The sequence below is a fragment of the Neovison vison genome, chromosome 2 (assembly GCF_020171115.1).
Source record: "Neovison vison isolate M4711 chromosome 2, ASM_NN_V1, whole genome shotgun sequence".
NCBI lineage: Eukaryota > Metazoa > Chordata > Mammalia > Carnivora > Mustelidae > Neogale > Neogale vison.
In genome coordinates this window covers 52,109,316-52,120,894 of record NC_058092.1, presented here as the reverse complement: position 1 = coordinate 52,120,894, position 11,579 = coordinate 52,109,316, and the positions used below count along the sequence as shown (strand labels likewise).

Below are 11,579 nucleotides of genomic sequence, written 5' to 3'. Positions count from 1 at the left end.
GCTGAAGGCAGACGTTTACCCCACTGAGCCACCCAGGTACCCCTCAACCTGGTTTTCAGTGGTAACAATGGCACAAGCCAACTGCGGAAATTTCTCCCAGGTCCCCTTCAGATTTAAGATGTAGGTGTACTGTTCCATTTGGAAATCAAGGTTGGTACCCCGTAGGTGAGTTCCTGCTGCAAAGAATTTGAGGACATCTTCCTCCTTCATCTGTAGGACATCAAGGGCTCTGTACACTGTAGAAGTCTTCCTTTAAGTTATTCTGAGAACTGAGGACCACACCATGTGAACCCCTCTCTGGATAGTGCTGAGTAGCATACCTAAAGTTTGATTGCTGGTCTACTCACTCTTCTGTGGCTGGAAGTCCTAAAAAAATTAAATGTTAAGGGAGTTATTATGCTGAATAAAATACCCAAGCTTAAGAACTAGTGTGCACAAGACCTCAAATTTCCTTCTGGCTCTCAGTATGAGAGTCATGATTGTTTCCCTTGCGTCATCCTCTGCATGTGGCTTTTCATCTTACATTCTGGCTTTCCTCCAGGAGACGACACTGTCTTATGCCAGGGACCTGGTGAAAGGTCACACTCAGAATGGCTAGCTGGGAGGAGCTCACTTAGCAGTGTGTTTCTAACTGTATTCCATAGTGTTCCATCTCAGTGGGGTAAAAGCAAGAATGAAAAATTCCAAAGGGGCCTAAAATTTAGATTTTGTCCTAAAGGTATAGCTAGAAAGTTTTTTGCTCTGAACTGCTGTAACCAGGAGTGAGTGAATTTCTATCATTTTCCTACCAAATAAAAATGGAATTTACAATGAATCATTGTTAAGTAGAGTGATCTGGACTTACTCTTTTCAGCCTAGTGAGACCCATCCCAATATTTTACAGACAGTTTCTTTAAAGACAGCATGAGAAAACTCAGTGTCCTCTGGAGGTTTTTGTAAATGGATGCCAGCCCAGTCTTTATTAAACTGGGTTTATACATCATATAATTGCTCATCTTGATGTAACTCTTTTAGACCCTGCTTGAGCAAGGACAAAATTAGTTGAGGGTTCTGTTCTGCTGCAAATGATGATTTTTGGTGTTTTTTGGTTAATGATGCTTCAAGTTCATCTTTTCCATGTTGTTCTTGAATTTCTTGAAGTTTCTCCCTTTTTCAGTCTTTTTAAAAAAATCTACATAGATTATGTATACTTAGATTGTTATTTACCTCAATCCAATTTAAAGTCCTATAGCAAACATTTACTGAGCACTTATTCTAAATAAAGCATGATGGAGCTGTTTTCTAAAGCTTCAACAGTCTTTAGTGTTGCAACATCCAATATGGTAGCCATTATTTGCATGTGACTGTTTACATTTAAATTATTAAAACTAAAAGAAATAAATAAAATATTTTAAAAAATTAAGCCAAATAAAGATTTTTATTTCCTCAGTTGTACTAGCCATATTTCAAGTGCTTTATACAGTGAAACACCACATACAGTTCAAGTGTCACATACTGTGGTTACAGTATTGGATAGCATAGGTATAGAATGTGTCTGTCATTGTAGAAAGTTCTACTGGACGGTACTGTTATTACAGAGTTTGAAAGACTACTTGTCTTTCATTTTAAGATAGTCAAAAACTCATATCTTTCAATGAGAAATTTTTTTAGCAATTCAAATGTCATTAATTGATTTTACTGTTAGGTACTGTGGGAAATACAAGAACAAATAAAATATGTTCCTTGTCCTCAGGGAACCTAAAATATATTGAGGAAAACTGTCATATAACACAACTAATGAAATTGCAAGGCAGGATATTGGAAAGTAATGTAGTAGAGGCATAGTCAAAGTACAATAGACTCATTTGAGGAAGGATTCATTTCTATTTTGCATCAGAGTCTTCATTTGGAAGGGCACATTTAGAAAGGAAAGGACATCAGGAAGTCAGAAAGTCATTTTAGGTGCCAAGGGAAGAATATGATTAAAGACATGGACTAGGGAAAGTAGCTCAGTCTAAGGCAGGTAACACAGCATGGAGATTAAGAGCATAGCCTCTAGGGACAATCTGCCTGGGCTCAAAAATCTGGCTTCTTGTTAGCAAAAAACGAATCTTTCTGTTTCTTCATCTGTAAAATGGAACTAATAATAGCAGCTACCTAATAGAGTATTTGTGAGGATTCAGTAAGATAATATTTTGGAGACTTAGCACAGTGCCTAGGTTACAGCCGGCTGCAAGGGGAGGATCTGGGGGAAAGGGAGGTTGCAAATAACAGTCTGCCAACAGTGGCTGAATTTTCAGTTAAAAACCTGGAGGTGGGCAATCCAGGACCGGTTTGTTGACTGTTCCACAAAGTCATCAAGGACCCACTTCCTACCAGCTATCTGTGTCACCATCCCTAGTGTGTGCCCCTTGTCATGAAAGTCCAGGAAAGAATATTTGTCATGACATTCATGTCCCAATAAGCAGGATGAGTAGGCATCCTTTGTCTCTTAAGGTTCCCAGAAGTCGCAACCTGATATTTCCACTTGTATACCATTAGCCTGAATTTAGTCACATGACCACACCTAGCTGTAGGGGAAATGGGGAAACATCATCTTTTTTTTCCAGGTGGACTTGTTTCCAGCTAAAATTTTTAGTACTAGAAGAGGGGGATGTGGATTAGGAAGTTATAGTCTCTGTTACAAAGAGGGACAAGACTGAAGCCAGATGACCTAGATCTTTAATGTAGTCTAAGGAGTTCGTACTTTTATTGCTTGGGTTCTGATATCTCAACATAGGGGATTAACACAGTTAGAGACTGTTCATAGTAATGGACTTGGACATGGTTCCTTAAACCAGAATTATCCACTGTAGCAATAGTCAGATACTTTCAAGAACAGTTACTTTGAATTAAAACAAAACAAAACAAAAACATTTCCCCTTGAGATTGCGACAGTCTTTCCCATTCTCCTTCCTCTTTAAGGAAGACAAGAGGTAACCTGAGGGGAGGAAATGTGAGAAGGCAGTCCTTCCACCTGGCAGCTCTTTTTTAGACTTCCCTCAGTATGTCACTGGCCCTCTCAAAATGTGCTGGGAATGGAAATCAGTTCTTTATATGGGTGGGTAGTGCCAAGTAAAGGGAATTTCTATCTTATTATCAGGATTTTGTGCTCTTTCTCTGAGTACTTTGTGCTCACCTTAGACACTACACTGTTGACAGCATGCCCGAGTAGATTCTGAGCAGCTGGAAAACAGAGTTCAGGTCTTGAGTCTGTATCCTCTGCATTTAACACAGTGCCTAGTGCAAGGCACACATAAAACTGTCAAATGTCTGGATAAATGTTGAGTGTATGAATGCTGTCTAGATAGTGTTGGCTTTAAAGCAGCTATACCAGAGCTTAAATCCTCATACGGCTGATTATTACTGAGTCTGTGGTAAAATCATTTCAGGCAAAGGCTAAGAAAAGACTTATGTAAGGTGAAGACATAATTGTGTCCACCTGGATTATGGTTCTGTTTAGAACCCATTGGACAGTGAAACAATGAGATCAGGTCAAATAATCTGTGTCAAATTCTGAAGGCTATCATTTCTTAGTCTTTGTAAGTCTGGGCACTACTTTACTTAGACAATAAAAATAGGCTGAGTTTGTATGCTTACAAAATATATCTTGAAGTAAACCCCTACAAAAAGATTTTTGTTTATTTTTTATTTTTATTTTTTTAAGTATTCTGTATGTCCAACATAGGACTTGAAATCATGACTCTGGGATCAGGAGCCACATGTTCTACTGACTGAGCCAGCGAGGCACCCCCAAAAGGATTGTTAAATCAACAAATATTTACTAAGTATGTTTGAAGCCTTATGATAAGGGCCATAAAGAATAACACTAATAAAGAACCAATCCTTGCTTTCAAGGAATTTACAATCCGCAAACACTGTGTTAGGCTGTAGGAATCTAAGTATAGCTGACTAGCCTCCTACCCACACGGTACTTACAATATGGTATGAAAAACAGATAAATGGATGATTACATGTACTGTAATCTAGTGTTTGAGCCTCTCTCAGGCCCAAATATACATAGTTTGGTAAAAATTTGAAGGCATTTGTGCGTTTGAGATTTTCTGAAGTCTGCAGGCTCATTCTAGTTAACTAGTATATAAAATGTTTTCAGGATTGGATATATTTCAGGAATGGCAGTGATATGATATGCAACCAGGAGAGAGAGAGAGACAGAAGGGAGAAAAAAAAGAGGGTTGATCATTTTGAGGTGACATTAAATTATCTTTTGACACCAGCTGTATCTTTTTTATAACAGAAAGTGGAAACAACTCTGTCCTTGACCTTCAAAAAGAAATTGACTTACCTAGCTTAACTATTCAAACAAACAACTGTGTACTCTCTTCAATTCCTATGATGATTTTGATTTACTGTAAATGACTGAATTTAATGAACTAAATTATGCTATTTAAATGCATTTTGTGAATGGTATTCTAGTTTGTTACAAAGCATTATGTCTATGCTAAATTGTGCCGTAAATGATATGGTATGGAACATATGTGCTGTATTCATAATTTAACTGTTGCTATGGAGTACCTTCTTGGATAGGACATACTGAAAAAGGAGCCTTTATTTACCTGGTGAAATGAAGGTGATATCTCAGCAAATCACTAGGTCTTACTGACCTTGGCAGAATTACAGTGCTAATATTTTCACATGGATGAACTGTTCTTGAACAATTTCTCTAATGTATATGGCAGAAATAGGCTTTCCATTAAAACTCGGTATATATGGTATATCTTCTCTTTCCATTTTTTTCCCCTTCAACAAACATTTACTGCAGTCATTGCAAGGATAATTCCACCTCCATTAAGGTACATGTTTTCTCCTGGACTCTCAAATGATAGAGATAATAGAATACAAAGGTTTGTCCTGCAGTTATGCTGGTGGTCTCTGGAAGGACTTGCATTAAATAACACACTGATTTTTCTCTTTTTGAATAATTCGAGGAAGTTTAAAAATTAAATAGTAAAAACTGGAGCCAAAATATCACCTTTATTATTGACAAAAAGTTGACTTCGTGTGGCTAAATTGGCTTAGTGTGGGAGCCAAGTTTTCTAGCAATATCCTGACCTCAGATAACGCTTATCTACTAGGCCCTGGGCTTCTTTACGTGGAAGGACTGCTGAAGTGAGATTTTTAACACGGAAGAGCAAAAAATTTGTGCTTTTGCTGGATAAGCTCATCTAAAGAGAAAAAAAGAGTTGAGTCAATTGGAGGTATTCTTTATAAAAATGTACCAAGTAAGTTTGAATGGTGGTGGAGAGAGGGCTTACCTCTATTCATAGGAAGGGAACATTAAGCATAAGAAAATCATTCCCCAATAACAAGTGTAGATTTTTTTTCTTTAAAGGAATTGTTTAAAAGTTTATTGCTAGAGAGAAAGCCATAGAATTTGTCACACATTAATGATGATGTTTCCATTTTCCCCTCTAAGGAGTATCTTCATGGCAATAATACTTCTGTTATTTGATGGAAGGTGAAGACATAGCAGCTTTTGGGGTGGTCACAATTAAAAGTCCAGGAAAAATTGCTTGGGAATTAAATAACCATTCTCAGTACTGATCTCTTTGATATAACACATGACAAAGAGTCAGAAGACTGGTTCTAGGAGAAGTTTCATGATCATTAGCTCTTAGTTTGGGCTACCATAACAAAATAGTATAGATTGATTAAAAAACAGACATTTATTTTCTTGTAGATCACGAGGCTAGAAGTCCTACCTTAGAGCTTCAGTCCTGGTGAGGACTATTTCTGGCCCGTAAGCAGCTGCCATCTTGCCGTATGCTCACCTAACCTCTTTGAATGCATCCAGAGACATGAGAGAGTGCTGTCTTTGGAAGAATACTAATCCTTTCATATCTGGGGCCAATCCTTATTACTTCCTTTAAACTTTAATTACTTTCTTTCTTTTTTTTTTTTAAGACTTTATTTATTTATTTGACAGACAGAGATCACAAGTAGGCAGAGTGGCAGGCAGAGAAAGAGGAAGGGAAGCAGGCTCCCTGCTGAGCAGAGAGCCAGATGCGGGGCTCGATTCCAGGACCCTGGGATCATGACCTGAGCTGAAGGCAGAGGCTTTAACCCACTGAGCCACCCAGGTGCCCCCTTTAATTACTTACTTATGGGCTCTGTCTCCAAAATACAGTCACATTGGGGGTTAGGGGTTCAATATGAATCGGGGGGTGAGGCAGAGTTCAGTCCACAGCAAGCTCATTGTGTGACCTGTCAAGTGATTTGTTTCATTTTCCTTTCTTAGGAATGGGAGTTCATGCCTTATGAACTCAGGCTCATGAGCCTGAGATCAAGTAAAATCATAGGCATGAATTCTAAAGTGTTTAAAGTGCCATACAAACACCATTATTGTAGTTTATTTCTGAATCTAATGGTTACTGAGGGTAGGTTTTTCTTGTTATTTACCCGTCCATAGTTCTTTTCTTTTTACCTGAATATTTCTGGATGGTAGGTAGGAAGGGTAAGTTATGTTAGTGGTCTCACCCCTTTAAGAACATATCTTTTGGGGGTACCTGGTTGGCTCAGTCAGTGGAGCATGCAACTCTTGATCTCAGGCTCATGAGTTCAAGCCCCACGTTGGGTGTAGAGCTTACTTAAAAGAAAAAGAAAAACAAACATCTTCAAGAGGTAGAGAACAGTATGAATTAGGCATTGCATAATAAGAAATGTCAATTTTTCCATAATGACTTCAAACATTCAGCAACTAGATTTCACAATGAACCAATCCTATGGCAGAAAATAAGAGTTTAGTTTTATTTTGATTGTTTTTGAAGTAGAGATTTTGGATCATATGAATGAAAGCTTAGAAGAAGAAATCTATAAAAACACATCTCTAGTTATACTGCAAAAGAATATCATAATGTCAACGCTGGAATATTAAGAGAGTATTAAGCTGGTGGGTGAGTTTTCTCGTTTTAGTGAGATTGCTTCCAAATTTAGCTTAGAGTTAGGGGTATGCAAATGACTAGACAGTCAATTTTGATGAGTTGCTGTAAAAAAAGAATTAGTCATTTTTCTGTCCTGTATTTGGCATATTTCTCAGAGTGGTTCATTTAACATGTCTCTTGGTAATATTCTCTCTATATTTATTTTAGAAGCAGTAAATAGTACAACTAATATTTTAAAAAATATTGTAGTGACAAAAAATTTTAATTTGAGCTCAGGGCACATTTACTTGCTCTTTCTTTCTTTTTTTGAATTTTATTTTATTTTATTTTTTCAGTGTTCCAAAATTCATTGTTTATGCACCACACCCAGTGCTCCATGCAATATGTGCCCTCCACAATACCCACCACCAGGCTCACCCCACCCCCACTCTTCCCCCCAAAACCCTCAGTTTGTTTCTCAGAGTCCACGGTCTCTCATGGTTTGTCTCCCCCTCCGATTTACCCCAACTCACTTCTCCCCTCCATCTCCCAACGTCTTCCGTGTTATACCTTATACTCCACAAGTAAGTGAAACCATATGCTAATTGACTCTCTCTGCTTGAGTTATTTCACTCAGCATAATCTCTTCCACTTCTGTCCATGTTGATACAAAAGTTGGGTATTCATCCTTCCTGATGGAGGCATAATACTCAATTGTATTTATGGACGATATCTTCTTTATCCATTTGTCTGTTGAAGGGCATCTTGATTCTTTCCACAGTTTGGCGACTGTGGCCATTGCTGCTATGAACTTTGGGGTACAGGTGGCCCTTGTTTTCACTGCATCTGTATCTTTGGGGTAAATACCCAGTAGTGCAATTGCAGGGTCATAAGGTAGCTCTCTTTTTAATTTCTTAAGGAATCTCCATGCTGTTTTCCAAAGTGGCTGCACCAACTTGCATTCCCACCAACAGTGTAAGAGGGTTCCCCTTTCTCCACATTCTCTCCAACACATGTTGTTGACTGTCTTGTTGATTTTGGCTATCTTGACTGGCGTAAGGTGGCATCTCAATGTGGTTTTTATTTGCATCTCCCTGATGGCTAATGAAGATGAACATTTTTTCATGTGTCTGTTAGCCATTTGTATGTCTTCTTTGGAGAAGTGTCTGTTCATGTCTTCTGCCCATTTTTTGATGTGATTATCTGTTTTGTGTGTGTTGAGTTTGAAGAGTTCTTTATAGATCTTGGATATCAGTCCTTTGTCTGTAGTGTCATTTGCAAATATCTTCTCCCATTCCATGGGTTGCCTCTTTGTTTTTGTTGACTGTTTCCTTTTACTTGCTCTTTCTTAAGATTGTAGCACAGAGTTACTTTGGGAGCAGGGGCAATATGATTTTTATCAGGGATGTAAACTGTTTGGTAATACAATCTGCAAGTTGAATGTTGGAGCTGATGTGTGAAGATTATTTAACTAGAGAAACTTCAAGGGTCTTTCTTTATGATTGATCACTATGAATGGGTATGGTTGAAGAAAACAGGGTGAAGTCAGTTATTTTTGTTTTCTGTTTTTGTTTTGTTTTCATTTCAGAGGTAGAATTTATCAAGTGTCTAAAAGTCAGTTTTGACTGTACAATTTCCACATTGATAACATGGAATTATAATGTCAGAGATGTTACATTTTTCTGTATGTCAGAAAGAGAATTTTGGCTGGTTATTCTAGCAAGTCTCTAGGCTGATATACAGGTAAGTTTCAGAGACTTGGGAAGGCAAAGTCTATAAAGTGGAATGAACTCTTGAGACGTGTGTTTAGTGCCTCCAGGCCACACTTGTAGATGACAAAACCAAAACCAGGAAATAAAAATGATTTGTTCAAAATTACCTAACAAATTGGTGGTAGAACCAGAGCTACCCTAGGTCTCCTTATAGTCCAATATTTCCTATATATAATAAAGGGACAGGCATTACAGTCATCCTATGGAGAAATTAAGGCAAAGGAAATTCCTAGTATGAACACCAAAGCATTTAGGATCATAGAATCAGATCATCTGAATGTTTAGAAAGACTCAAATGTTAAATGTTGTCTAATCTAATCTCCTACACAACAAAATCCCTGCCAAATGATCAGTCAGTATTTGCACATTTAGAGGGATAGGACAGTTGATCTTTGATCTCTAGAAAGTTTAGGAAGTTAAATGTTAGAAAGTTTACTGTTATATTTGGCCTAATTTATCTTGCCACAACTTCAGCTTCTAGATTTTAGTTCTGCTTTCTGGTACTTAAAAAATCATACAGTTAGCCATGGGAATATTACCCTTTGTTCTCTTTTATGTGTATTACCCTTTTCTTTTCTTATATCAATACTCTGTTTTAATAGAACATACTTAAATGTCCACTGGACCAACCAAAAATATGCTTACTACAAAAGTATTTCAAGTTCATTGTATAAAACACGCCTGAAAAATCTCACAAAAGGGGTTAGAAAAAGGGAAACTGGAGTCCACTATAATTCATTTAGGCTAATTGTTTGATTTCTTTGATATCTATGCAAATGCTGGTTTTCTAGTGGGTCTCGGTATGGCTAATATAATCTCTTTCCTCAGGTTGTTTCAACACATTTTGTAAAATTGATTAACTTGTTCTATGTATCTTTGTGAGATCTTTATTTTTGTGTACCTAGTGTTAAGAAACTTTGGTGTATAAAAATCAGATTTAGACAAAAAGTTGAGAAAATGATCAATACACTCAAAGAATTATTTTATCTTATTGTTTAAAAGATTTTATTTATTCATTTGAGAGGGGAAGAGACAGAGCATAAGCAGGGAGAGAGGTAGAGGAAGAGGGAGAAGCAGACTTCCTATTCAGCTGTGAGCCCGCCATGGGACTAGAGATTATGACCTGAGCTGAAGGCAGATGCTTAACCATCTGGGATGCCCCAAAGAATTCTTTTGGATAACAAGTTTTCCAAATTCCCTTCAAGTGTAATTAAGATTGAAAAAAGTTCTGTTTCAACCTAAAATCTCTGGAATACTTTGAGTACATAAAGCAAGACACAGACATTTGAAAACTCCATGAGGGAGAATAGAATTACAGAAATAAACTTGTAAACGAACAAATAGAGATAAAATTAAAAACAAAAAGGCCATCTGAATATTACCACATTTTGGAGCCTGCAGACATGCACCAAGCTTTGCTGTTTGAGAGTTGGTATGGAGCTTGTGGCTCAACCTAAGTAATTCAAGTATCATTTCAACCAATCAAGTGTTCCCAGACTTACAGAAAAGATAGGTCAGGTATATGTCATATTTTACTGGAAATATATCCGTATCATATAGTCAGAATAGTATTTGAAGATTACAACGATATTCTAAACCATCTGTGTTTTTAATTCATCCTAATGTCAGGAAGTTTTTCCTCCTGATCTAAGCCTCTAGCTTGATTTTCCTGGAAGAAAAAGTTACAGCTAGTTAGCATCTCTTCGTAAGGACCCTCTATGCACATAGGTCCCATTTTTCTCTGGATCATGAAGACCTGAATTTGCCACGAAGGTCACAGTAATTTTGTAAGGACCTGGTAAGTGGGATGATTTTCTTACTGATCCTGTGCCCTATTTTATCCAAATGAATAAAAACCAATTAAAGGACAGAGTCAGTGCTTACCAGCACTTATTTGTCTAGTTCAGGCTCCTGCCTCTGCATTTGCTGGGGCCCAATTTGTTATTTTATAGTAATGTTTTGGAGTATAAAGCTAGGTAACCTTATAATAATAATGAGAATAGGAAACATTTATTTTTATTTTTTCAAAAGATTTATTTATTTATTTAGTTGAGTGGGGGTGGGTGGGTAAGAGGAATTCTCCAACCTGACTCACCTCAAGCCTGGAGCTCCATGGCCACTGGATGTCACAACCCTTAGATCATGATCTGACTGGAACCAAGAGTTCACTGCTCAACAGACTGAGCCACCCAGAGGCCCCCATTTATTTTTAGTTTAAGAGTTCAGCTTTTCATTGAACAGGTTACAGAAGAGGTTTAGTCAGAAAGTCCAAAGCCCTTGTCATCAGCAGACTCTTCTGATTCTGCTTTCTTGGCTTCCACTTTCTTCTCAGCTGGGGCAGCAATGGTGGAGGGTGTAGGACCTCCTGCTGGGGAAGGTCCACCACTCCCTACATTGCAGATGAACCTCCTGATGTTCACATGGGCCAGGCCCTTTGCAAACAACGTGGCCAGAAAGGTTCAACATTTACACTGGCTGCTTTAGTGAGGCATTGATCTTCATCTCTGTGACCAGTACTTCATCCTGCAGAATGAGGGCTGAGTAGATGCAGGGGAGCTCTAAGACAAAGGCCATGGTGCAGGTGAGTGCTGAGCAGGCTCTGCCAGGTGAGGTGCTGTTGGTGTGGATAAAGGGAGAGACTTACCCCCACCAGGCCTTACCTTCCTGGGCAGGACCCAGCATCTTTTTTTTTTTTTTTAAGATTTTATTTATTTATTTGAGAGAGAGAGAGTGTGAGAGAGAGCATGAGCGAGGAGAAGGTCAGAGAGCGAAGCAGACTCCCCATGGAGCTGGGAGCCTGATGTGGGACTCGATCCCGGGACTCCAGGATCACGCCCTGAGCCGAAGTCAGTCGTCCAACCATCTGAGCCACCCAGGCGTCCCAGGACCCAGCATCTTGAAGGCAGCT

General features: G+C 38.3%; 1 pseudogene; it reads right to left on the bottom strand.

Annotated features, from left to right (window-relative positions):
• Positions 1-10,890: 10,890 nt before the first annotated feature.
• LOC122898723 lies at positions 10,891-11,336 on the bottom strand (annotated as a pseudogene).
• Between the last annotated feature and the right edge of the window lie 243 nt (positions 11,337-11,579).